Consider the following 26,482-nt stretch of genomic DNA (forward strand, 5'->3'; position numbering starts at 1 on the left):
GGAAAGCTTAGGTGAAAAAGAGTGTGTCACAGCTACCAGGTCAACACAGTCATGTTCAAAGAGACCACTGTGGAAATAACCTAAAGATAAAAAAGGATTTCATGTAATTCATTACCAGTGAGAAAGAAAGACTGCTTGACTGACTTCTGGATAAAGACGACACAAGAAAGCACTAAAAAAATCAAAATTAAAACACTAAATCAGCCAGGCATGGTGGCTCATGCCTGTAATCCCAGCATTTTGGGAGACTGAGACAGGTGGATCAACTGAGGTCAGGAGTTTGAGACCAGCCTGGCCAACATGGCGAACTTCCCCCGCCCAACCCCCATACCAGCCTCTACTAAAAATACAAAAATTAGCTGGACATGATGGTGCATGCCTGTAGTCCCAGCTACTCAGGAGGCTGAGACAGGAGAATTGCTTGAACCCGGGAGACAGAGGTTGCGGTAAGCCAAGATCACGCAACTGTACTCCAGTCTGGGTGACAGAGCGAGACTCTGTCTCAAAAACAAAACACTAAATCACCCAAAGGAAAGAAAGCAGCAAAAAACTTGCATGCTGCAACCAAAGAAGAAAAAAGTACAATCTTATAATGTAAACTTTGAAAATTGATGGCAAAAGCAAAGAGAACAGAAGATTCTATGGAGGCGTGATTTGTGTCCAGATGAACCTATGTCTGCCCAGCCCTCCACCCACCGCTGCAAGACATGTTGAGGAAAAAGATGATCAGACCAAATCCTAAGAATTCTCACAAATGTCCTCCAATGTGGAAAGGCAGTGGCACACCTGTGAAATGTTGAGGAACCTTTGCATACCACTGTTGGATCTTTCCAGAAGCAGGAAGGTTTCCCACTTTCTGGGATACTGTGCTGAACTAAGCAAATGAACTGAAGCTCTGAGGCATGGGATATTCCCTTGGCTAGCTTGAAGTCCAGCTGCCAGAGGACTTAAAGGAATCTCAGATGTGAAGGTTGAGTTCCCCCAGCAAGCTTTATACTCTGTCTGAGCTGAATTCCACACATCCCCTTTTCTCCCACCTCTCCTTGTCTGAAAAACCTCGGTTCACAGAACAAGTAGATAAAAAAAACACTCAGCCCTGAAAATGCAGTTTATTCAGATATATAATATGCATGGGATATTAGAAAAGAATATAATCTATAAATTGGAAGATCATACTGTATGCTGGGGGAAAAATTGATCTAGAATAACTGACACAGAGGCATAGCCCAGATAAGAATATTAAGAGGTATATTAATGATAAAGAATTTTTCAGGTGTCCAAGCAGAAAAATCAAGCCACCTCCAAGAGGAAAATTACATGGGCTTAAGATCTTTCCACAGAAATCTTCTGTGTCAAAAATCAGTGAAGCATTTCTCTAATGACCAGTAATGATGAGCTTTTTTCATGTTTGTTGGCCACATAAATGTCTTCTTTTGAGAAGTGTCTGTTCATACCCTTTGTCCACTTTTTGATGGAGTTGTTTGATTTTTTTTCTTGTAAATTTGTTTAAGTTCCTTGTAGATTCAGGATATTAGCCCTTTGTCAGATGGATAGATTACAAAAATTTTCTCCCATCCTGTAGGTGGCCTGTTCACTCTGATGATAGTTTCTTTTGCTGTGCAGAAGCTCTTTAGTTTAATTAGATCCCATTTGTCAATTTTGGCTTTTGTTGCCATTGCTTTTGTTGTTTTAGTCATGAAGTCTTTGCCCATGCCTATGTCCTAAATGGTTTTGCCTACGTTTTCTTCTAGGCTTTTTATGGTTTTAGGTCTGATGTTTAAGTCTTTAATCCATCTTGAGTTAATTTTTGTATAAGGTGTAATGAAGTGGTCCAGTGTCAGTTTTCTGCATATGGCTAGTCAGTTTTTCCCGACGCTATTTATTAAACAGGGAATCTTTTATCTATTGATTGTTTTTGTCAGGTTTGTCAAAGATCAGATGGTTGTAGATGTGTGGTGTTATTTCTGATGACTCTGTTCTGTTCCATTGGTCTATATATCTGTTTTGGTACCAGTACCACGCAGTTTTGGTTACTGTAGCCTTGCAGTACAGTTTAAAGTCAGGTAGTGTAATGCCTCCAGCTATGTTCTTTTTGCTTATGATTGCCTTGGCTATACAGGCTCCTTTTTGGTTCCATATGAAATTTAAAGTAGTTTTTTCTAATTCTGTGAAGAAAGTCAATGGTAGCTTGATGGGGATAGCATTGAATCTATAAATTACTTTGGGCAGTATGGCCATTTTCACGATATTGATTCTTCCTACCCATGAGCATGGAATGTTTTTCCATTTGTTTGTGTCCTCTCTGATTTCCTTGAGCAGTGATTTGTAGTTCACCTTGAAGAGGTCCTTCAGATCCCTTGTAAGTTGTATTCCTAGGCATTTTATTCTCTTTGTCTCTACTGTGAATCAGAGTTCACTGATGTGTTGGCTGTTTGTCTATTATTGGTATATAGTAATGCTTGTGATTTTTGCACATTGTTTTTGTATCCTGAGACTTTGCTGAAGTTGCTTATCAGATAACATGCCAGTTAGAATGATAATCATTAAAAACTCAGGAAACAACAGATGCTGGAGAGGATGTGGAAAAATAGGAATGCTTTTACACTGTTGGTGGGAGTGTAAATTAGTTCAACCATTGTGGAAGACAGTGTGGCAATTCCTCAAGGATCTAGAACCAGAAATAACATTTGACCCAGCAATCCCATTACTGGGTATATACCCAAAGAATTATAAATCATTCTACTCTAAAGACACATGCACATATATGTTTACTGCAGCACTATTCACAATAGCAAAGACTTGAAACCAACCCAAATGGCCATTAGCGATAGACTGGATTAAGAAAATGTGGCACATATACACCATGGAATACTATGCAGCCATAAAAAAGGATGAGTTCATGTCCTTTGTAGGGACATGGATGAAGCTGGAAACCATCCTTCTCAGCAAACTAACACAGGAACAGAAAACTAAACATTGCATGTTCTCACTCATAAGTGGGAGTTGAAAAATGAGAACACATGGACACAGGGAGGGGTGGGGACTAGCGGGAGAGGGATAGCATTAGGAGAAATACCTAATATAGATGAGGGGTTGATGGGTGCAGCAAACCACCGTGGGATGTGTATACCTGTGTAACAAACCTGCATGTTCTGCACATGTATCCCAAAACTTAAAAGTATAATAAAAAAATAAATAAAGCAATTGCCATCTTGTTCTGTTAGGTTTTGAAGGAAGGTGTGAATTGAAAATACCCAACTCAGTTTTTATTTATGTAGAGAGAAAAATACCAGATTTTCTCAAACATGGCAGCACTCTATAAACCCTCCTTAGGAATATGACTTGAAAAAGAAGGCAGTCCATCAAGAACTAAATACAAATAAAAGTTCAGGGATGGATAAGTTACAGTGAATATCAAATTCATTTAAAGATAGAATTAAGACAACATCTGGAAAAATAAAGTTGCAGAGCAATTGCAAATGTTCTCATTGCTAGTAAGCTGAAAGTAATAGAAGTAATGGAAATTGAGAGGCAGGGGGTAAAGGTAGGTGGAGGTGTATGATGCTAATTAACTTCATCTTTCAGAGCTACTAAACTGTCTAAACCCAAACATGTAGTGAGCTCCTTACACCTCTCTTAATCTTTTTACGGAATGCTTATAGGCCTTTTAAAAAGCACGTCTTTTAGGGAAGAAAGCAATAGAGATTCCCTTCAGTTTATTTTTCTTAAATTCCAGTAACACTGAAAAATTTGAAATTGTATGAAGCAGACATGGTGTGATCCCATAATTATAAAATTATTGCTGTCTACGCTTTCTGCGTCTTCGTTTCTTCAGCCGTGAGACGGTTATTTCTGCCAGCATTGCTGTGAGGACTACACGTATTTACCTGCAAAGTACTTAGGACAGTGCCTGGCTCACGGTCAGTGCTCACATTTGGGCAGCTGCACTTGGGCGCTGCTGGCACACGAGGTAAGTTAGTTTGGCCTATTGCAGCGTCCTAGCATCTGTCGCGTTTCTCATGTGTGATCGGGCTCAGGCAGCCCATTCTGGCGGCGACTTGAGCTAGCAGGCCCCGCTGCGGACTCCGGGCCGGCTCGGGTCTACCTGCGCCAGCGCTGTACCTGGGCGACCTTGGCTTTGCCCCCACCAGTGACCCGGCCCGCCGGTCGTGTGGGTGCCGCTCCGCTCCTCCGCCTCGGCCGCCGACCCCCAGCTCCCCGGCGGGGCCTCCTCCTGCCACGTGACGCCCCCGCCAGGGGCCCCAGCGCCCTCCTCCCGGCCGTGCCGTTCTGGCTCCCGAGCCCCGCCTGCGCGCGGCCTCCTCGGCTCAGCCATCCTCTTGGCTGCCGCGGGCGGCAAAGCCCACGGCATCTGCCATTTGTCATTCAGCCCGTCGGTACCGCCCCGAGCCTTGATTTAGACACGGCTGGGGCGTGCTCTGGCCTCAGTCTCCGGGCGGGTGCTGGACGGACGGACGGGGCAGCCGCGCTCACAGCCCAGCTGCGCGGGGCCTTGGCGCGCGGGGTGCTTCCCCGGGTCGCCGTCATGGCTGCAGAGGCGGCACGCCCCAGCAGCCTCGCCTAAGCTCCAGGGGTCGTCGCCCCGCAGGGTAGGTGTCTGGGTACTCGCGGCCGCGGCGGGCGGGCTGGGGGCAGCTGTGGCCGTGCATTGCCGCGCTGCGAGGACGGCGCTGGGTTCGCGGCCGCAAGGAGGGTGTGCCTTTGCCGCGCCGCCTACGTGCAGGTCCGGGCTCCACGGGGCCGGGTGCGGGATCCCGCAGATCGTCACCCGCAACCCAGGCCGCCCCACCGCGAGTGCCGCCGGTCCCCCGGACGCCGCTGCCAGAGGCGTTTGCGCGTATCTGGTATGCGGTCCATAGACCCGATTCTTACAGCCTGGCGCTCTAACCTCGCCAATGGGCCAGCAAAAAAACAACAAGGAAAAGAAGAAAAAGTCTGTTCAAAGTAATAATGGGACTAGACAGTAACTGTTTGTGCTTTCGTCTCTTATGAAAAATATGATTATTTTGATGCTTTAGTATTACAGACTGTATCAGACATACTCTTAAAAGTATTTAAAAACGTGGGGTCCTAAAAATTTCCTAGATCGGGACAGCTGATAATGCAACTTCGGTTAGTCTCCGCATCAAACTTTCAGGGCGGAGTGGGGATTTCTACCTTTTACTGAATATACTCCTGTAATTTTGAATATTTTTTCCTCATCAAATATGTTACTTTCATGTTTTAGGAAACCAATAAAAATCAAAAATAGAAACACCCAGCTTAGGTCCTCCTTCTTCCAGGAATCCTCCTCTAACCCCTCCCTCCCAGGCAGGATCGAAGGCCTCTCCCGGGTGCTTTCTGGGGCCTCACTGAGGTCCTGGTCCCCTAAGTCCTCCCCCGCAGCCCCTCCGCATATTAACCCACGGGTCGCGCTGGGCCCAGAGATTGCTTACTTAGCACATGGTAAGTGATTAATACTGTTTAATGACCGAGGGAAAAGATAAAATGTTCTCTGATGTTTCACGCTTTTCGCTCTGAAGTTAAATAGTGGTAAATTTATATGCACTTAGATAAGAACATTTAACAGTTAAGGATCTGGAAAAGTTGACGACGTCCGTTGTCCGTGTTTCCTGATCCAGCAGTTGCACGCCTGGGTATTCATCCTTAACAACAATGTTTTTCAGAATCTGAAGTCCATTTTAGTGGGTCGTAAAGTCATTTAAGTGGATGATCAGAATTTGTAAAACACAGACAGAGAATAGAACGTCAGTGTCTCTCAGGTCATGGGGTGTTCGCTTTATGAATCTCTCCTCCTCTCCTCAGTTTCATACATACACAAATGTGTGTCATGATGTAAAACGTCATTCCTTAGTATGAGTCATGGACAAAAAAGTTTGAAAGCCACTGCCCTAGATAAATTTTAATACATGTTCACAAGCAGACGTGTACAAGAAGGTTGACTGTAATAGCAGAAAATTGGAAGCCACCTTCATGCCCACCTGAAGGAGAAAGATAAATTATACACCAGTCATAAAAAGGGCACACGGTACAGTGGCCAATGAAATATTTTTGTGTTTCAACACAAATGCCTTTCAGTGTTGAACCAAAAAAAAAAAAATTGCCAGAGAATGTTGTGTGATATCATCTATGTAAAATTCAGAACCTGATGGAGCAAAGCTATTGTTTAGGGATGCATATATAGGCATTACAAGTAGTAAAGAAAAAAGGTCAAGCTAATGGTCACCTCCTGGTGGGGAGGAGAGGGTCTGGGGCTCAGAGATGCTGGAAATGCTTTATCGCCTGACCTGTGCAATGGTTACATGGGTTTTTGCTTTGTAACTCTTTGTTAAATGATACATACTAGGTTTGAATGTCACATTTCTCCCCAAATATGTTAAAATATGGGTGTCACAAACTGAAGAAGCCTGAGTCTAGGGCTCTACGTCTGTTATTGTTATTGCCTGGCTTCTTTTTAGAAAAAAAAAAAAATCTTGCTCAGGGAGGAGCACCTAGGGAACTTATCAATAATGTTTTATTTCACAAATTCCATGGTGGACATATCAGTATTTATTAAATTATTCTTTATTCTTATAACTTAATTTATAACATTTCAAAAAGCATTTAGGAGAAAATGTCATTTGGGGTGTTTGCTTTCCCAAAAGTCACATTTACATATTTTGTACACAACTGGAATATTTTATATAGTAATTTTACTAAAATCAAATTTTGTTATGAAAAATGAAATACTAAAAAGTATATAAAAATCACAGAACTTTACAGACTTTCAGTGTTTTAAAATGCTAACATGTTATATTTACCGCAATAATTTCTGTTCCTCAGTTCTTTTAGGCCACATTTTTGGTGCTCAGTAGCCACATATTACTTTTATATTTTATTATGTGATATATTTTACATTATAATATATTATAGAACAGAATATTCCCATCATTGCAGAAATTTTTCTTGGAAAACAGTCTGGATACAAATATCTGTTATAGACTTGCAGATATTAAACTATAGAAATTAATCTGTATGCTTTTGTCTTAAGATACTCTACTATTAATGAAATGTATTCTGAATATTTTTCTAAGAATTAAGTTTATGTTTTGTCCACATTTTGTTCTTTAATTTACCTGAGACATGTATATGTTTAGATGTATATATTTTATGTTATGAAATCAAGCTTAATTCATTTTCAGATTCCCATGTGAAAAGGTAATTGTTCCAATATCAGTGATTAGCAGTGCCGCTTCTGTCACATACAGTACCCAGATATGCTTGGGCTTATTTCCAGGCTGTTAATCCTGGTTTGTTTATTTGTCATCTGAAAATACTGCTGATTTTCATTTACTGTTGTTTTCTATGTAGTATATTATTCAGTTCTAAGAATTAAAAATTTTTTCATTGTGATATTTTTTCTTCCCCTAACAGATTTGTAGAAAGTAGTCTAGTGCCAATGTGGAAGGTTTTGTGAGTCATCCTTTTGTTACTGATTTCTAATTTGTCTAATTTGCCCTATAGTCAGCATACATGTCAAGGCCACTAATTCTTTGAAATTCGAGAATTGCTTTATGGTTTTCACTGCTCCTTGTATCATCAAGAATAATCTGTAGTCACAGACTTTTGAGGCAAGGTATGTAGGTGTGTGTATATACATAATGTATATACATACACACTTTATATATAGATTATATGTATAATCTCACTGTAGAATTTATATAAAAATTAAATATATTTGTATAATTTATATATATAAATAAAATCTCCTGTCTCTAAGGTTTATGTTTCATCAATTCAGGAAAATTTTGTCTTTTATCTCTTTATTTTCACCTGTTTTTATCATATTCTTTCCTTTAGGAGCTATGATTAGACTTCTGTTAGACTTCCTCACTCTGTCACCCACATCTTTTAAGGTACATTTAATGTATTTAATATATTTTTTATCCATGTTGAATTCTACATACATTTTTTAGTTCTATAATTTATGTACAACAAAAAAAGCCTGTAGCTTGATGAAATTTACATATGTGTATACCTTTGTGATTACTACCCAGATAAACATATAAAACATTTTCATTCCTTCTGCCCCTTCCTATCAATGGAGCCGCTCACTTCCCCCAGTCAACTGCTGTCCTGATTTCTATGATCATGGATTATTTTCAAGTGTTTTTTAAAACTTCATATAAATGGAGTCATAGAGTTTATTCTTTTGTTCACGTTGTATTCATCCATGTTGCATGTATAAGTATTTTTGTTTGTTTTTTATTTTCACTTTATATCAAGGGTTGGCAAACTGTGGCCTGTGGGCCAATTCCAACCCACTGCATATTTTTGTTTATAAAATTTTATTGGGCTGGCTCCTGTCTATAATCTGTGGCTCCTGTCTATGTTCCGTGGCTCCTGTCTATAATCCCAGCCACTCAAGAGGCTGAGGCAGGAGAATCTCTTGAGCTCAAGAGTTTGAGCTTACAATGAACTGTGATCATGCCACTGTACTGCAGCCTGGGTGACAGTGAGATGACCCCATCTTAAAAAAGAAAAATTACTGGAACATAGTTATGCCCATTTGGCAGAGTTGAGTAGTTACTACAGAGGCCATATGGCCCACAAAGTCTAAACTATTTACCAAGTGGCCATTTACAGGAAAAAATTTATTGACCCCTCTTCTATAGTATTACATTATGTGGATCTATAATATGAGCAATTTACTTATTCATTTTCTTGTTGGGCCATTAAGAATTAAATTGTGAAGAATGTTCTTCCAACTTCCATTGGTAGACATACATCTCTCAGCTATATACCAAGGAGTTGAATTGATGGTCTTTGGTAGGTTGGTTGCATTTCCATAAACATTAATAATGTTGAACATCTTAAAATATCTTAATCAGCCATTTAGATTTCCTTTGTGACCTGTCTATTGAAATATTTTGCCCATTTAAAAAAAATAGGTTATCTTTTTGTTAATGATTTTTAGTTCCTAATATAATCTGGATAGGGAATCTTTGTTGGGTACATGTTTGCAAGTATTTCCTACCCTGAAATTTGCCTGTTTATTCTCTTAATAGTACCTTTTGATGAGCAGAATTATTCCTTTGAAGTTTGGTTTATCAGGATTTGGGAGTGGGTAAAAAGGGGAAGGGAGTGGAAATTAGTGCTTTTTTGCATCCTACCTATAAAATTTTCTTCCTACCCTCAAATTTGCCCACTCTCAAGGTTTTGAAGACATTTGCCTTTGTTTTCCTCCAGAAACTTTACAGTTTTAGCTGTTGGGTCTGTGATTATCACCAGTTGATTTTCGTGTATGGTGTGAGGTGGGGATCAAGATTTCTTTTCTTTTTTTTTCTTTTTTTCTTTTTTTTTTTAAGACGGAGTCTCACTCTGTTACCCAGGCTGGAGTGCAGTGGTGTGATCTCAGCTCACTGCAAGCTCTGCCTCCCGGGTTCATGTCATTCTCCTGCCTCAGCCTCCTGAGTAGGTGGGACTACAGGTGCCCACATTAACCATGCCCGACTAATTTTTTGTATGTTTAGTAGAGACAGGGTTTCACCGTGTGAGCCAGGATGATCTCAATCTTCTGACCTCGTGATCCGCCCGCCTCAGGCTCCCAAAGTGCTGGGATTACAGGTGTGAGCTACCATGCCCAACCTCAAGATTTATTTTCTATATGGACATTCATCTACTCTACATGTTTACTGAAAAAAACAGCACTTTTCTTTTCCCATTGAATTGCATGGGGACTTTGTTGATAAATGAATGGTCATATATTTGGGTCTATTTCTGGACTCTATTCTGTTCCACTTTGACTAATTATCCATTCTTGCATCAGTACCATACTTTTTTAATTACTGTAGTTTATGGTAAGTCTTGATATGGTATTGTAAACCATCCAGTTTTGTTCTTTTAAACAAATGTTTTGATTATTTAAGTGCTTTATATTTCCATATAAATTTTCAAATGTGCTTGTCAATGTCCATTAAAAAAAAAAAAAGGTCTACCAGATTTTTGACTGGGATTGCATTGACTCTACAGAGCAACTTTGGGAAAGTGAACATTTTAACAGAATTGAGTCTTTCCCTTCATTGAATAAATTCTTCTACAGTTACTTTCAACATGTTCTGTATATTCAGTGTAAAGGACTTACACATTATTCAATTTATTTCTAGACATTTAATGATTTTTGATGCTGTTGCAGGTGGTGGCTTTTTTTTATTTTTTCACCCACCAGTTTTATTTTCCAAACATCTTGCCTAGTGTATGGAAACAAAATTTATTTTTATATATTGATCTTGTATTTTGTACCCTTGCTAAATTCACTTATAGTTCTGGTAGTATGCAGATTTTTTTTTTTTTTAATGTGCTGTCATGCCATCTGGAAAAAAAAATGGTTTAAATATGCCTTTACAATTCTATTATCTTTTTCTCCTTTTCTTGCCTGATTGCACTGGCTGGGACCTCTAGAACAATATTTAACAGAAGTATTAACAATGTATATCCTTGCTTTTTCATCATCTTAAAGGGAGAATGCATCTATATTTCACTATTAAGGGTGATGTTTATTGTACTTTTTTTTGGGAGATGTTCTTTACCAGATTGAGGAAATTTTCTCTGTTTCTAGTTAACTGAGAATTGCTTTCACAAATGAGTATTGAATTTTCAAATTCATTTTATTCTGAAATAATTTTAAATTTACAAGAATTGCAAAGATAGTGCAGTGTTTTTGTATACCCTTCACCAACTTCCTCTCATGTTAACATCTTACATAACCCTTGTAAAGTACCAAAGTTAAGAAATTAACATTAACACAATAGTATTAATGAAACTATACACTTTGTTTGGATTACTACTGTTTTCCCTCTAATATTCTTTTTTTAAATTTCAGGTGTTTAGTTTTTATGTCTCCCTCGTTTACTCCAATCTGTGACAGTTTCTCAGTCTTTCGTACCTTGTCACTTTTGAAGAGTACTGGTATGTGTTTTGTAAAATGCATCTCAATTTGGATTTATCCGATGTTTTCTGACAATTAGACTGAAGTTATGGATTTTGAGAGAAGAATATTGCAGAGCCGTTGTGCCCTTCTCATTGTATCACATATGGCAGCATATGGTAATCACATCGACTGATGATAACTTTGATCACATGGCCAGATGGTGTCTGGCAGGGTTTCTTATTGTAATGTTCCTTTTTCCCCCTTTCCACAGTCTATTTGTTAGGAGAAAGTCCACAGTCAAGGGAAGGGAAGGTATCAAATAATTTGTGGACATATGTTAAAACCACCACAGTGATTAATAAATATTTTGAGGTAGTACAGATATTCTATTTCTCTTTAAAATTTTGTCCAATAATTTCAGTGTTTGGTGGATCTTGCCTGCAACACTTATTATTGTGGTATTCTAATGGTGATTTTCCATTTTCTTCCTTTTTTTACATTTATTAATAGGAATTCTTCTCTAAGAAAGATTGGTCCCGGGCCGGGCGTGATGGCTCAAGCCTGTAATCCCAGCACTTTGGGAGGCCAAGACGGGCGGATCACGAGGTCAGGAGATCGAGACCATCCTGGCTAACACGGTGAAACCCCGTCTCTACTAAAAATACAAAAAACTAGCCGGGCGAGGTGGCGGGCGCCTGTAGTCCCAGCTACTCCGGAGGCTGAGGCAGGAGAATAGCATAAACCTGGGAGGCGGAGCTTGCAGTGAGCTGAGATCGGCCACTGCACTCCAGCCTGGGTGACAGAGCAAGACTCCGTCTCAAAAAAAAAAAAAAAAAAAAGAAAGGTTGGTCCCTTTTCTCCCATGGGTTTATTATTCAGTCAAATATTTATATCCATGTATATTGATGGATATTTATTTTAGTCTTTGAGCTATTATCTAATATCATTTTTATATTGCTTAAATTGTTCCAGCTTTGACATTGGGATTTTTTCAAGTTGGCTCTTTTGTCCTTTTGAAATGTCGCCATTAAAAATTTTTATTTTTTGTCATTTCCTTACTGTTTGGCACTATGAGATGCTCCAGGCTCATTTAGTATTTTCACTTCCCCAACCTTAGAATCAGCCATTTCTCCAAAATGTCTTGATTCCTTTTACTGGAGGATGGTATTAGAAACCAAGATCTGTGTGCTATGTGTCCTTGCTGCTACTGAGATGTTACTGTTTCTTGGCCCTCTGTGAACAGAGCTAGGAGTTATTTGTACGTATACTCAATTTTTAATTTTGTCAAATGTTTTTTTCTGCATCTATTGAGATTATGACTTTTCTTAGTTTGATGACATGAAGAATTACAAATATCTGACATTTTAAAGGATGTTTTTCCAGTATTCCTTAGAACTTTGCAAGTATTAAAAGGTTTGTTTTAGAATGTCTAGCTCTCCATATTGCCTGAACAAATCTTCCTAAGATAACTCTCACGATTTTGATATATCATAGGGCAGAAACCTTCTTTTGTTTTTCTGCTGAATTGTTTGGCTATTTTGGACCTTTCCCATTCCATATGAGTTTTAGTACCTGTTTATGAAGTTTCTTGAAAAGTCCTATTGGGATTTTTATAGAAATGGCTTTGAATTTATAGATCAATATGAGAAGAATGGGCATATTTGCAATATTCAGTTTTTTCATTTGTCATGTCCTTTTTGTGTCCTTCAATGATGTGATATAAACAAAGGACTTGTACATTTTTTTTACATTTATTTCTAAATCCTGATGATTTTTGTTGCTACTGTGAATAGGTTCTCTTAGTTTCCTATTTTCTAACCAGCTAGTTATTACTTCATAAATAATATTATATTTCCATTTACATAAATACATAATTTGCAAGAAATTATTTTTTTCTTTTCCTTCTGATCTTCATACCTCTTATTCTTTTGTTTTTGTCTAATTTCACTGGCTAGGACCCCCAGTGCAATGAAGAATAGTGGTACTGATCATGGACATTCTTATTTTGTTCCTGACTTATATGAGAATACTTCCGTAGCACTGAAGCTTAGTGTGATGTTGTTGCTGGATATTTCTTCTAGTTCTCTAAGAGTTTTATATCATGAATCATATTGGATTTATTAAGTGTTTTTTTCTGAATCTATTGGACTGTGAAGCCAGATTGCTTGCATTCAATTCCTACTTCTGCTGCTCTGCTGCTATGTAGTGTAATCTTGGGCAGTTACTTCTCTGTATCTCAATTTTCTCATCTTTAAATTTAGGTAAAACTGTCTACTATATAAGGTTGTTGAGAGGATTAAATGAGTTAATCCATAATATGGGGTAAGAATTGTGCTTATCCCTAGGAAGTACTCATTTTTTTTCTTCATTTCTTAGTGTTGTTATTTTAATTTAAATTATTGTAATAAGCAAATTAATTACTAAATCATCTTGCACTCTTAAGTAACCTTACACAATTTGTTTACATAATTTGGATTTAATTTACTGTTTTAATTTTTTCATGTAATATTCATGAGTCATAAAGTGACTGTTCTTTTGCTATAGCAAAGGACATAAGGAATGATGGATTCCTAGAACAACATTACACAAGAGCTTAGCAACTGAGGTGGCAACATTCCTAACTTTCTGGAGTGATTTATATCTGAGTCTTTTGATAAGCTGGAGACAGAGGTAGCTCTTGCATGAGCAAATTCAGAACTTGGCATATATTGTGGAAAATCGTCACTAAACAAAAAGGAAAAGTGATTCTAGCTTTTCTATGTGTTTCACATTGCATCATTAATACATTGTATTATTTGCATATGGAGATTTCCATATTTGGAATATTTGGAAAGATTCATTCACCAGTGATGTACTGAGCACTTTCTTTGTGCCAGGCAATGTGTTTTGTTGGCTTGGGGGCATATCTTTGCTCTTGAGGAACTTAGGGGTCAATTAGGATCAATCTTGAAGTTGAAGACAGGCCTATTTGTATCATTCAGGGAAACTCCACGATCATTTTTTTAATTAATAAAATTGAACTTTCTCTTCCATTTGCATTCTGAAACACAGGAAAAAAATTTGAACTTTCTAATATCTTTCCTTCCTGTTTCTTTCACTCCCCTCAGCACCTTGGTTTAGGCCCTTGTCACCCTATGCTATTTTTCCCTGTATTGACTTCTTCCCTTCCTATCATGTGTAATGACCACTGGGGTCAGTTCCCTGAAAAAAGTCCTTTAGTGGCATCCCAATACTTACTTCTTAGCATGGCAGTGGTCCTTTTTTGCCTGTTCCTAACTTACTTTGCTGACCTTCTTCTCTGATTTCTCAGAACTAATCCAGTGATACAGGTGGTCCTAACCACTCCTCAGCCCCTAAAGGATTCACTCCCCTGCTTTTGCAGCTGTGTTCTTATTTGTGCCATTTCCTCTGCCTTAAATGTTTTCTCCCCAACTAATTTTCAACCATTTTTTTCAAGCTCTGTTCAGAGAATACCCACTCTACAACCCTACTAGCTACATAGAAACCCTATAATTTATAATCTATAGCCCGTGTTAAATTCTTACCTTTTGTCACCAATCTTTATATCTAAATTTCCAGATGGTCAGGTTCTTAGATAGGGTTCAAGTGGCTGACATGATACTTTGCATACAAAGAGCTATTGCCAAATAGCTACCACTACTAAGTACCTACTATAATTGTGCTACAATTTTGCAAAGTAAGTATTATTATCTCTCTTAAATTGTGAAGAAACTTAGTATCAAAGAGATTAGGAAACTTGCCTAACACCATGTAGTTAGTAAGTGGCAAAACAGGTTTGTCTGATTCAGGTATCTTGCTCTTTCTTCTATGCCATACTGCCTTTGTGTTAAAAATAAAGAAATAGTTAAAATCATGAACAGAAGCATTTATGGTAAAACATACACTGAAAATGACATACACAGTGAAAACTTTGCTTTCATTGCCATTATACTATAGAATCTTCACTTTGGTGACCATGATAGTTGCTATGGACTAACTGGTGTATTCCTACTTTCTTTGGACTTTCCTTCTAAGTTTTTGTTGATACTAATGAATAAGATTTGAATATTCTAATTTTGGCTTATTTGGGGGTAAGAAAAAAAGTAAAGTTTAGTCACACTTTGCTTGGTGTTTGTTTTAAGTAGAAAATTTTGCATTTGCCTAATAACCTTTGCTGGGCAATGAATAAGGTAAAAAGAGTCTACTTATCTTTCATAAAGTACTTTTTCTCTGCTTCTGTTGAGGCATGAAATACTTGGGGAAGAAAAACATATGAAGTCTGCCATCCTTAAGTATATAGCTTGATGAGTTTATATATATATATATATATATATATACACACACACACACACATCCACACACCTGTGTAATACAACCAAGAACAAGATAGACAATATTACATCCATCGAGGAGAAAATTCTCTCATCTACCTCCTGTCCAACACCTCCCCTGTGGATCACACTCTTCTGATGTCCATCACTGTAGATTAGTTTTGTCTATTCCTTCCCCTCCTTCCCCCGCCCCGAGATGGTATCTCACTCTGCCACCCAGGCTAGAGTGTGGTTGCATGATGACAGGATGACAGTTCACAGCAGGCTCAACCTCCCAGACTCAAGCAATCCTCCCACCTGAGCCTCCCTGTTTTGTCTATTATTGAATTTTAAGTATAACCAAATAGGATGTACTCTTTTGTGTCTGCCTTTAATTCAGCATAAATTTTTGAGAGTTATCTGTGCTGATCCATCTATCAATAGGTGGTTCTTTTTGTATTTTTTCTGAGTAGGAATCCATTACCACAGTTTGTTTATCCATTCTGTTAATAGCTATGTGGGTGTGTTCTAGTTTGGGTTCTTACAAATAGACCTGCTGTGAATACTCATTCACAAGTCTTTTGGTGGACATTTGCAGTATTTCACCAAGGAACAAATCTGAAACTAGAATTGTTAGGCCATAGGGAAGCCAAACAGTTTACAAAATTGAATGCATATGTGTACACTTTTGCTAGCAATAGAGTTGTAGTTGTAGTGCACATTTTCATCAGCACCTGATACTGTTAGTCTTTTTCACTTTAAGCCCTCTGGTGGGTTTGAGGTGATATCTCCCGGCTTCATGGTCTCATGGTTTTCATGTGCATTTCCTTGATGATTTTATGACTTTTCTGTTTATCTTTTAATGCTGTCTTGTGGTGTTTTAATGAAATCCAGTTTATCAGTTTTTTAATAGTTTGGTTTTTGTCCTATTTAAGAAATCTTTGTCTATCCCTCAATCAAGAAGATATCCATTTTTCTTTTTACATTTAGATCTGTGACCCATTCCATCATCTATCTCAAATTAATTTCTGTATGATGTGAGATAAGGGTCAAGGTTAATTTTTTTCAGGATCGAAATTTAATTGCTCTGGAAGCTTTTGAGGAATTTTTCTTTCCCTCCATTGAATTGCATGGTGCCCTTGTTGAAAATCAAATGCCTGAGTATGTGCGTCCGTTTCTGAACTCTAAGGTCTGTGTCCTTGTTCTGTTTGTCTACCTCATGATCGAAGATGGCTAGCCAAGTTCTAGCTATGTCTGTATTTCAGTCAGCAAAAAAAAAAAAAAAAAAAAAAAAAAAAGGAATAAATAAGAATCTGCTCCTGCTTCAGGACAATAATCAGAATTTGCACATGACATTTGTGCCTATATCTTGTCAGTAACATGACAACCTTTATCTTCAAGGGACATTGAGAAATGTTTTTATCCTGGGGAATCATGTGCCCATATAAAATTCAGAGATTATATTACAAAGAAAGAAGGGAAGAATGAATATTAGAGAAAACTGGCAGTCTTTGCCATACTTTCTGTTTACGAGCACTTTGTAGGTGCTTAATAAACATTCATTTGATTCAATTTCATCTACTTCTCATTGAAGCCTTCTTGGTCAACTTTTGCTTGTAAGCATGCATGCAGACATTGCAGCTCTGTGATAGGACTCTCCCAGATCCACCTAATAAGAAGCGTGCCCTGTAGTAATGGGGTCAGCTACTTCCTAGTGAGAGAAATATCCAGACCTTGTTAAAGTTCTCTCAAATCACCCAGTGTTTCTTCTTTATGTGTCACTATTGTGATCATAGCAGTTCGGAGAAAATGAGACCCTAAATCAAGAAAATTTAAAGGACAATGTGGCTCAGCAGGTCTCAAAATAGAGTGAACAATGGTGGGAGGGTGACCAGGTTAAACAGTTTTTGGTTTTGGTTAACTCCTGACCATCCTTTATCCTTGATATTTTTGGAAAAAAGATTACAGGTCTAGATTTCAGTTCTTCTCTTTGCTTTAATTTTATGGCTGGCCACCATTAATATAGCCAGTAATGTAGGTATTTTATGGAAATACTTATTATTACTTGGCTTTGAAACAAGAGCCTCTGTTTTATAATTAAGATTTGAGCCCATCAAGTGTTAAATTTTCTTTTCTCTTTCATCCCTGGAAAATATATTATGAAATTTATAGAAAGGGTGATCTTTCTTCCTTTAGTCTTCAGGCAAAAAAAAAATCTTTATATTTCAGGTTTGAAACATTTTGTATAAGCATATATATCATAACAGTGTTTGAATTTTAAGTGGTATGAGTATCTTATGACAGTATAGCTTTTAAAGATATTTAACTTAGAAAACATTCATAAATTTATTCAACAAATATTTATAGGAGGTAAACATAATTTCAAACTTTGACCAAAGTGGTTCACACATAAATACAAAGTATAGAAATATGTTTAAATTATGTAGTTTAGAGTCATGTTTCCTTGGCTTAACTTACTCCTCAAATTAGTTTAACATTTATCCCCTTTCCCAAAGCAAAGCAAACAGAAAACCCCAAAACCGTAACAACAAAAAAGCAAAAGCCAAAAATTATGCATCATTTATTGAATGATATGAAAAGGTAGCTCAATACATGCATACAAATATCTGTATAATACTGAAATTTAAGTTTTTTGTTAATTAACTTTAAGGATAAATTGAAAGGGACCCTGCTTTACTGTGAGTATTTTCTGTGTTGACCACTTGTTGTGAATCATTTTATTTAATTGTTCCAACAACCTAAGAATAGATAGTTTTATCCCCTTTGTACAAATAAGAAAATTTTGGCTGAGAAAGAATGAAGCCTTTCCCAATATCAGACACTTAATAAGTAATACAGCAAGCATCTGACCTCTGATCACTTGGATTCTGAGCACAGGAGGCCTGTTCTTTTGTGATGGTTCTATCTAATTGTTTCTTAATTGTTCCCATTAGATGATGACAAGATAGGGGCATCACTCTGAGAGATGTGACATAGTCCAATTACCTCCATGAGGTCAGAAAATCTGAAATTAATGCAAATTTACTATGAGCAAACACATCAGAAACTGACATGTATTATAATGAGACTTTATAATGAGAATTTTAATTGGATTAGAGCCCCACTCTTAAGGCATCATTTAACCTTAATTACCTCCCTGATGGTTCTATCTCCAAATACAGTCACATTAGGGGTTGGGTCTTCAACATTTGATTTTTGAGGACACATTTGAATCTGTAACAGTGGATTTTCCAGAAACGCAAGCAGGAATAAAATGTTGGGACCGAATATGAGCTGCTCCAGTGGTCACACTGCTGTCTCTCATCATCTTCCATATATATTTTTTTTGTGAATAATAGTAGTAGTTATCATGTCATTAGTTTCATTTCATTCCTACTTGAGGTTTCAAGAGCTAGTGTGAAGTAGGGCTGCCTTGTTAAATCTGTCTGCACTTCTGTGGAGTGTAAAATCAGTGTCATACACTTTAATGGTAATACCTTGTCACATTCAGAGATGTTTAAAACTGCAATCTAGAAAATTGCTTTTAAATAGCAGGGGAAAGATGTTCATATTCTCAGAGGACATGATGTGGAACATGTGGACATCCCATGCACTGTGAGGTTTTAAAATTTACAATATATAGGAAAATTCCTCATTTTTCTGATACCTTTCTGAGATTATCAAAATAATACAGATCCAAATCTAGTCTTTCCCACATTGTAAGTTATAAATTTCACCAGTATACTTTAGGGAGTCCCTGGTCCATAACAATTTTGAAATTCTTCACCAGATTCCAGGAAGGCTGGAGAGTAAAATGCTTCTTGATTAGGCCCTGATTAGGCCCTTCTTGTTCATCATTTTCAGAATTACTGGCCCCGCGCACTAAGCAGTTCTTTTCTTTTCTTTTTTTTTTTTTTTCCTTAGCCACATATGAAGTGGACATTTGAGAATCTGCCCTAGTTGGAACCGAGCAACTCTTTCTATCCACTTCCTGCATATAGAGTGTTGGGGACCAAAGGATCATTTTAAGACCTCAGCTGATAGGCTTATTCTTTTGGCAGCACAGTGCTCTACAAAATTTGGAAGGTTTCTTATCTGTTTGTCTCCAATCAATTCTGTGTGCTAGTAAACACAGCCCTAGAATTTTCTTTTGTCATGTATGAGTCCTGGCTCTCAGATTTGCTACACTGATTTGCATTCTCACTCCCATAGCTGTCTTTCTGGTCCTAAAGGAAGTTATCTTAGGACTGGCTGGCTTCTATTGGAAAGCTTTACTTTTAATCTGATCTATTCTCTCAGTCATTTTATCCACATGAAAAGATTTAATGGATATATTATCTATCCTTGAACTGAGACAAATTAGTTTAAAAAAAAGTTTTCCTGGGCTTATGATCTTCAAAGCCTTACTGTTAACTGTTAGTGTAGGGGTGGAAAAGAAGTTAGGTTTTGTAGTTGCAAAATCTGAAATGTCTGCTGTCTCCTCATTCCCTTTCACTTCCTGGAAACCGGATAGTTCTTTTCCAAGCTCAGCTCTTTCTTGAAATACTTTGTCAAATGAAGCCAATAATAACCAATACACATTTCCATTGTGTGTGTGTGTGTGTGTGTGTGTGTGTGTGTGTGTGTGTGTGTGTGTGTGTGTTTATTTGTTTGTTTTTTGAGACAGAGTCTGGCTCTGTCACCCAGGCTAGAGTGCAGTGGCATGATCTTGGCTCACTGCAAACTCTGCCTCCTGGGTCCTAGCAATTCTCCTGCCCCAGCCTCCTGAGTAGCTGGGATTACAGGTGCCCGCCACCACACCCAGCTAATTTTTCTATTTTTAGTATAGATGGGGTTTCACTGTGTTGGCCAGGCTGTTCTCGAACTTCTGACCTCATGATCCTCCCGCCTCGGCCTCCCAAAGTGCTGGCATTACAAGTGTGAGCCACCACACCCAGCCATTTTCTGGTTTGTTGTTGTTGTTGTTGTTTGTTTGTTTGTTTGTTTGAGACGGAGTCTCACTCACTCTGTCACCCAGGCTGGAGTGCAGTGGCAGGATCTCGGCTCACTGCAACCTCCACCTCCCAGGTTCAAGCGATTCTTCTGCCTCAGCTTCCCAAGTAGCTGGGATTACAGGCTCACGCCACCACATCCAGCTAATTTTTGTATTTTTAGTACTTATGAGGTTTCACCATGTTGGCCAGGCTGGTCTCTAACTCCTGACCTCAAGTGATCCACCTGCCTCGGCCTCCAAAGGTGCTGTGAGCCACCTCATCCAACCATATTTCAATTGTTTTTTCTTACCTCTTCTCTTAGAGCTACAAGTAAATTTGGCAGGAGATCTGCCTCCTGAACTAACAGAAGCAAATGTTTTACCAGATATGTTGCCACTGTATAAAACACATCACTATCTTTCTGGCCCTTAAGATCAGTTTCCTCACTACTTGCTGACCACTAAACCAAGGTCATGTATTTTAGGGTTTTGCTAAAACAATATCCTACTTCTGGTACCAATTTCTATGTAGTCAGGATGGGTTAACATTATATTGTGCTAACAAGCCATCCCCAAACCTCAGTGGCTTAATTCAAAAACAGTGTATTTTTTGCTTACAATAAACATCCACTGTGGATTTGCAGAAGACTCTGCTTCACACAGGAAGACTCAAGCCTGTGAATGTACCACCTTTGTCATTGTACACTTTCTGGAACACTTGGCTTTCTCAGCCTCTGTGGTTCAGAAAGAGAATGTTCAATGGTTTTTCCCTCAGTAATTAACTTGGTATTAAAGTCTAGAACTAATCTCATGCCCCTCCTAACTACACAGGGGTAGAGTTCAAGTCAGAATATAAATAGAAACACTTTTACCATACATCTAAATATAAGTTGTAAATTATGCACACCAACTAAGTTCAAAGCTAACCAACCAAGTCCAAAATATATTTCCTGGAAAACCATGTTTAAATGTGGACTTCTTGGAGTCTGTACCTCTAGAACATGGCACTGGGGGGCAAACTGGCTACTAGGCCCCGGCCTGTCTTCCCTCCTCTTAATGTTCTGGGATCACTCTACCCGCTATGTCCACATCTCCTGCAAACAGCCACCCCTTGGCCACCCCTTGGGTCTAGGGGCTGCATGTAACAGGGACACAGTCTGCCCTTAAAAACACAAATCTAGGAAAGAACCTGTGCAGTCCCTGGTTAGCAGACTTGAAGCTCTTTGGACAAGGAATTCCATGGTTCTAGAAACCAGGAGCATAGCCTAGGAGAGGGAATGTAGGCCTGGGTGGGCACCTTCCCCTTCGGCCTTTGGACTCCTCACAATAAAGGAAATGGTGAAGCTAGAGAAAGGCCAGAATGGAGCACAGATCCTAAGGCATAGCTCCACTCGCCCAGGTTAAGGGCAGTACTGAGCGAGTGCAATGTCTGAATACCTAGAAAACCAGACAGGTTATGGGATGAGCACATATCTCTGTTCCACACCTCATGCTCACCAATTTGGCTTCCATGGTAGAACTAGGGAGGGAAGATGCCCTAATCAGCAAAATTCAGTATCATGTACCCCCAGTGCCATGTTCTAGAGGTACAGGCTCCAAGAAGTCCACATTCAAACATGGTTTTCCAGGAAATATGAGGTAAGTTGGTCAAGGAAAGATATATTTTGGACTTGGTTGGTTAGCTTTGTTGGTCTGCATCATTTATAACTTATAAATATTTAGATGTATGGTAAATTAAAATCCTCATTATAAAGTTCCATTATGATATATAATTCAGATTCTGAGGTGTTTCCTCATAGCAAATTTGCATCAATTCTAGGTTTTCCAACCTCATGGACATAATGGGACAATGTCACATCTGTCAAAGCGATGCCCCTATCTTGTCATCATCTAATGGAAACAACTAAGAAATAATGAAATGCTTATTATCTGTCTGATGTTGGGAAAGGTTTTATTCTTTCTCAGCTACAACTTTCTTATTTGTACAAAGGGGCTAAAGCCACCTATTCTCATGTGGTTGGAACAATTAAATAATTTACACCAAGTGGTCAACACAGAAAACATTCATAGGCAAAGCAAGGTCCTTTTTCTCAATTAAAAATAATGAAAAACAATGAGATATTCTAAGGAGTGTGTCTGATATATAATGCAGTGGCATGACATAAGGGAGGAAAGAGTGGTTGGGTCCCTGGAAGATGAAGTCTTTAATATCCTGAAAAGAGTGCTTTGGGGCAGCCCTGGGCTCTTGCATATCTTGAAGGCAAGGTATGTTTTTACTATCTCAACCTAGTAATCTCTCTTGAGCCTCAGTGTCCTGGTTTTTAAAATGAGGATAATAAAAATTGCTTTGATGACCTTGATAAGGATCTTTTGATACAGTGGTAGAGATAAGAGCCTGGGGAATGGGTTGCAAAGTGAGTGGGAGGTAAGGAAATGGGGATTATCTAAGTTTTCTGTTCTTTTCAGAAGTTTGTCTGAGAAAAAGTGGGAGTATAGTGGGACGTGGAGGTGAATGACGGTTTTGTTCTTTAAAAATTGAGGAATATTGGCCGGGCATGATGGCTCACACCTGTAATCCCAGCACTTTGGGAGGCCAAGACGGGCAGATCCCGAGGTTAGGAGATTGAGACCATCCTGGCCAACATGTTGAAACCCTGTCTCTAAAAAAAATACAAAAATTAGCTGGGCGTGATGGCACACGCCTGTAGTCCCACCAACTTGCGAAGCTGAGGCAAGAGAATCGCTTGAACCCAGTAGGTGGAGGTTGTAGTGAGTTGAGATCACGCCACTGTACTCCAGCCTGGCAACAGAGCGAGACTCCGTCCCAAAAAATAAAAAAATAAAAAATTGGGACCATCAGAGCATAGCGTGTGTTGACGACAAGTATCTTTAGTAGAAAGGGAGAAGATAATGAGGAAGAAATTTTGAATAGAGAGGTGGAGTTGGCCTCTGGTTCTAGGGAGAGTGCATCCTCCTGTGGATATAGGGAAGTTTGTGAGTTTAGAGATAGAAAGCAGAGATGCCCTATCCAACAGCTTTTGTTTTCTCACAGAAGCATGAAGTAGGGATGTTAACAGAGAGATGTTATATGTAAGTATTAGGAGTGGGGAAGGCAATTGAAAGATAGGAGAGAAGGTGTGAAATGAAATGACCAAAGATCAGGGAAATGTTGCATAATTGTTGGGCAGTCTCTAGAACCCAAATGAATCTGAGTTGGCAGAGTTAGAGTGCATGTATGTTTACTCATGGATACATATATGGAGACAGAAAGAGAGACTGATTACAAAGAACTGACCCTGATGATTATGGAGGCTAAGAAATCCCACAGTCAACTGTCTGCAAGCTGGAGACTTGGGAAAGCTGGTGGTGTGATTCTGGTCCGAGTCTGAACGCTTGAGAAGCAAGGAGCCAGGGGTGTAAATCCCAGTCCAAGGACAGGAGGAGACTGATGTCCCAGCTCAAGCAGGCAGGAAGAAAAGGGGGTGCATTCCTCCTCTTCCGCCTTTTTGCTCTATTTGGGCCCTCAATGCATTGGATGATGCCAGCCCATATTGGGGAGGGTGGTATGCTCCCAGCTCCACCAACACAAGTGCTGATTTCATCCAGAAATACCTGCATGGACACAGCCGGAAATAATGTTTAACCTGGCACCTGTGGCAAAGTCACATTGACACAATTCACTGTCATATCACACTCTCCAGCGATGAGAACTCATCTCTGAATCCTCCGTGCATTTCTACTGTAGTAGCCTTTCCACTCTATTGTTTCTGTGCATTTTAATGTCCCCTGGGGTACCCTCAGTCACACTAAGCTGCCTATCTGGGCTTTCCAAGTTATCCCTGAAGTATGCATTATTATTTGGTTAGCGCTGTGATTACAAATGTGCATAGGTTTTGAGTGGTCTACTCGGAATTTTTCCCCCTGTTATTTTTGGTGTGAGATTTTGCAGATCATGAGTTATTTCAAACATACCTGACCTGTCTTCATGTCTATATAAGGGCATTGCAATGAACTGAATGTGTGTGTCCCCCCAGAAGCCATGAGTTGAAACCCTAATTCTAATGAAATGGTATTTGAAGGTGGGGCCTTAGGGATGAAATTGGGCCATAAGGGTGGAGCCCTCAGGAATGGGATTAGTGCCTTTATAAGAAGAGGGCAGAGAACTAGCTGGCTTTTCTTCCCACCTTGTGAAGATAGGAGAGTCAGCAGTAGACAGTTGGAGGAGGTTCATCACCAGAACCTGCCCATGCTGGCACCATGATCTCAGACTTCTCCCCTCCAGAACTGTGAGAAATAAATGTTTTGTCAGTCATCCAGTCTACTGGCACTTTGTTATTGCAGGCTGAACTGACCAAGACAGGCATGGTCAGTTTTTAGAATTTTCAAATGCTTTCATGTAAAACGATAAAGGATATCATCTTCCTGGCAGATAAATGCAATTCAAAGGAAAGTGCCCACAGTAGCCCCTGATGCCAGGTCTTGCCTTTCAGGGAAGATCTTGCTTTCCTCCTTCAGAACCTCTGATGAAGTGGAGCAAACCTGCCATTAACTCTGCTGTGATTGTGGTCATCATTGCCAAGGGCATTTATGGGATGTTCGTGCATGGCTATTCTTTGTAAACTAAGTTATACAGATATAGTCTGTATCCTGTAAGAATTTAACAACTTAAAAACAGTGACATAAACATAAATGTTATAGCTGAGGTGATAGACAAACTTGAAAAATTTAGTTAATCTTGTAGGATGTTCTAGAATGATGAACCACTGAGGAACCATGCACATCACACCACCAGGTGACTGTGTTTAGCAGCAGAGAAAGAGTGATGTTAGTTTAGGCATAATCATTATTATTTACCAAGACTTACTGGGCAAACATCACTGGGAATGGAAAAGTGTTTCTCAGTTTTTATCTTATATGTATGGGAAAAGCTTGGCAGACAAGATAGAAAGCTTATTCTAAATAAACAACATGCTTTTAGAAAGATATGAGAAACAAGTCATGTTAAACTTAAAGGGTGCTTTGTGTACGTGTCTCCCTGGGAAAAGAATTGGAGATAAATGTAGCTCATGGAGGAATTCTGATTTTTCCTCATTCTTAGAACCTTGATATCTATTTTTTCCCATGTTTTAGACATAGAGTTTTCAGAGAAAATTAAGGTTACCATCTGCCTTGTATTTACTCAAGAAGAACAGGACACAGTGTTTTCTTGAAATAATAATGCTTATAGAAGTCTTAACTTTAGGAGACATGGAAAAGAGAGCTGTATCCAATGTCCCCTGAGTCTGTCACACTGGCCTAGCCACAGACAGCTGGCTTCTTGGTGAAGAAGGGCAAACAGGCATCGTGTACAGTGATGTCTGAAAAGGAGGAGAGGGTTTCCTTCACCCTGCTCCTTTGCTTACCCACTTTTAAGAAAATATGAGTTTTTACTTTGGGAGGTCAAGGTGGGAGTATCGCTTGGGCTCAGGAGTTCAAGACTAGCCTGGGCAATATAGTGAGACCTTGCCTCTACCAAAAAAAACATTAGCCGAGTGTGGTGGCACATGCCTATATTCCCAGCTACTTGGGAGGCTGAGGTGTGAGGATCAATTAAGCCCCCGGAGATCAAGGTTGCAGTGAGCCTTGATCACGTCACCACACTTCAGTCTGCGTGACAGAGACCCTGTCTCAAAAAATAAATAAATAAAAGCCTTAAGTAACTGGGGGAGATTATAAAGCTAGTTAAAACCAATTAATAGTGATTTCTAGAAATCTCATAAAATGTAAGCATTTTAATTTAAAGGTTTTTCTTTTTAGCTACCCTTTTAACTGAAAATGTCTTTAATATATTTCAGTATTAACGAAGTAATGAATTAACTTCCCTCCCAGAAAGTCAAGACTAATAGCATGTATCTTCATGTGGAAGATGAACTTCAGAGCTCCATTTCCCTAGTTCCTATGTATAACTCAGTTATATGCACACCAAACCATGCTAATAATGCATTCTCCTCCCCGGCTGCCTCTTGAACTTAGATCATCCAGGAGACGTCTGTAAAATTAGCACTGTAAAGAAAGCCTCACCAGGGTATTTGGTGCAGCATATCAATGGCTTATTGAGTAGGTGTCTTTTAAGTACTGTTGAATGATAGGCAAAACTGTCACAGCTATGCATAAATGTGCTGTGTAGTTTCACAGAAGAGAATATCTACTAGTCCTTAGTAATAATGCTATATTATTAAGCTAATAAACCTACAGAAAGTTTGTCACAATAGGTGTCTGTTAAATTACTAT

General features: G+C 38.9%; 1 protein-coding gene across 14 annotated transcripts in view; it reads left to right on the forward strand.

Moving 5' to 3' along the window:
• PLAGL1 (PLAG1 like zinc finger 1) overlaps positions 1-26,482 on the forward strand; it is a 133,320-nt gene that overhangs the window by 55,935 nt on the left and 50,903 nt on the right. For 12 of the 14 annotated variants that reach the window (XM_030928864.1, XM_030928870.1, XM_030928863.1 and 9 more), the window contains exon 1: positions 3,981-4,610. The exons of the other annotated variants lie outside the window; for them this stretch is intronic. The gene's annotated coding sequence lies outside the window, so the exon portion shown is untranslated. Of the gene's footprint in view, positions 1-3,980; positions 4,611-26,482 lie in introns of those variants that run through there. 14 annotated transcript variants of the gene reach the window in all.

This window comes from Rhinopithecus roxellana, chromosome 4, assembly GCF_007565055.1.
Source record: "Rhinopithecus roxellana isolate Shanxi Qingling chromosome 4, ASM756505v1, whole genome shotgun sequence".
Lineage (NCBI taxonomy): Eukaryota > Metazoa > Chordata > Mammalia > Primates > Cercopithecidae > Rhinopithecus > Rhinopithecus roxellana.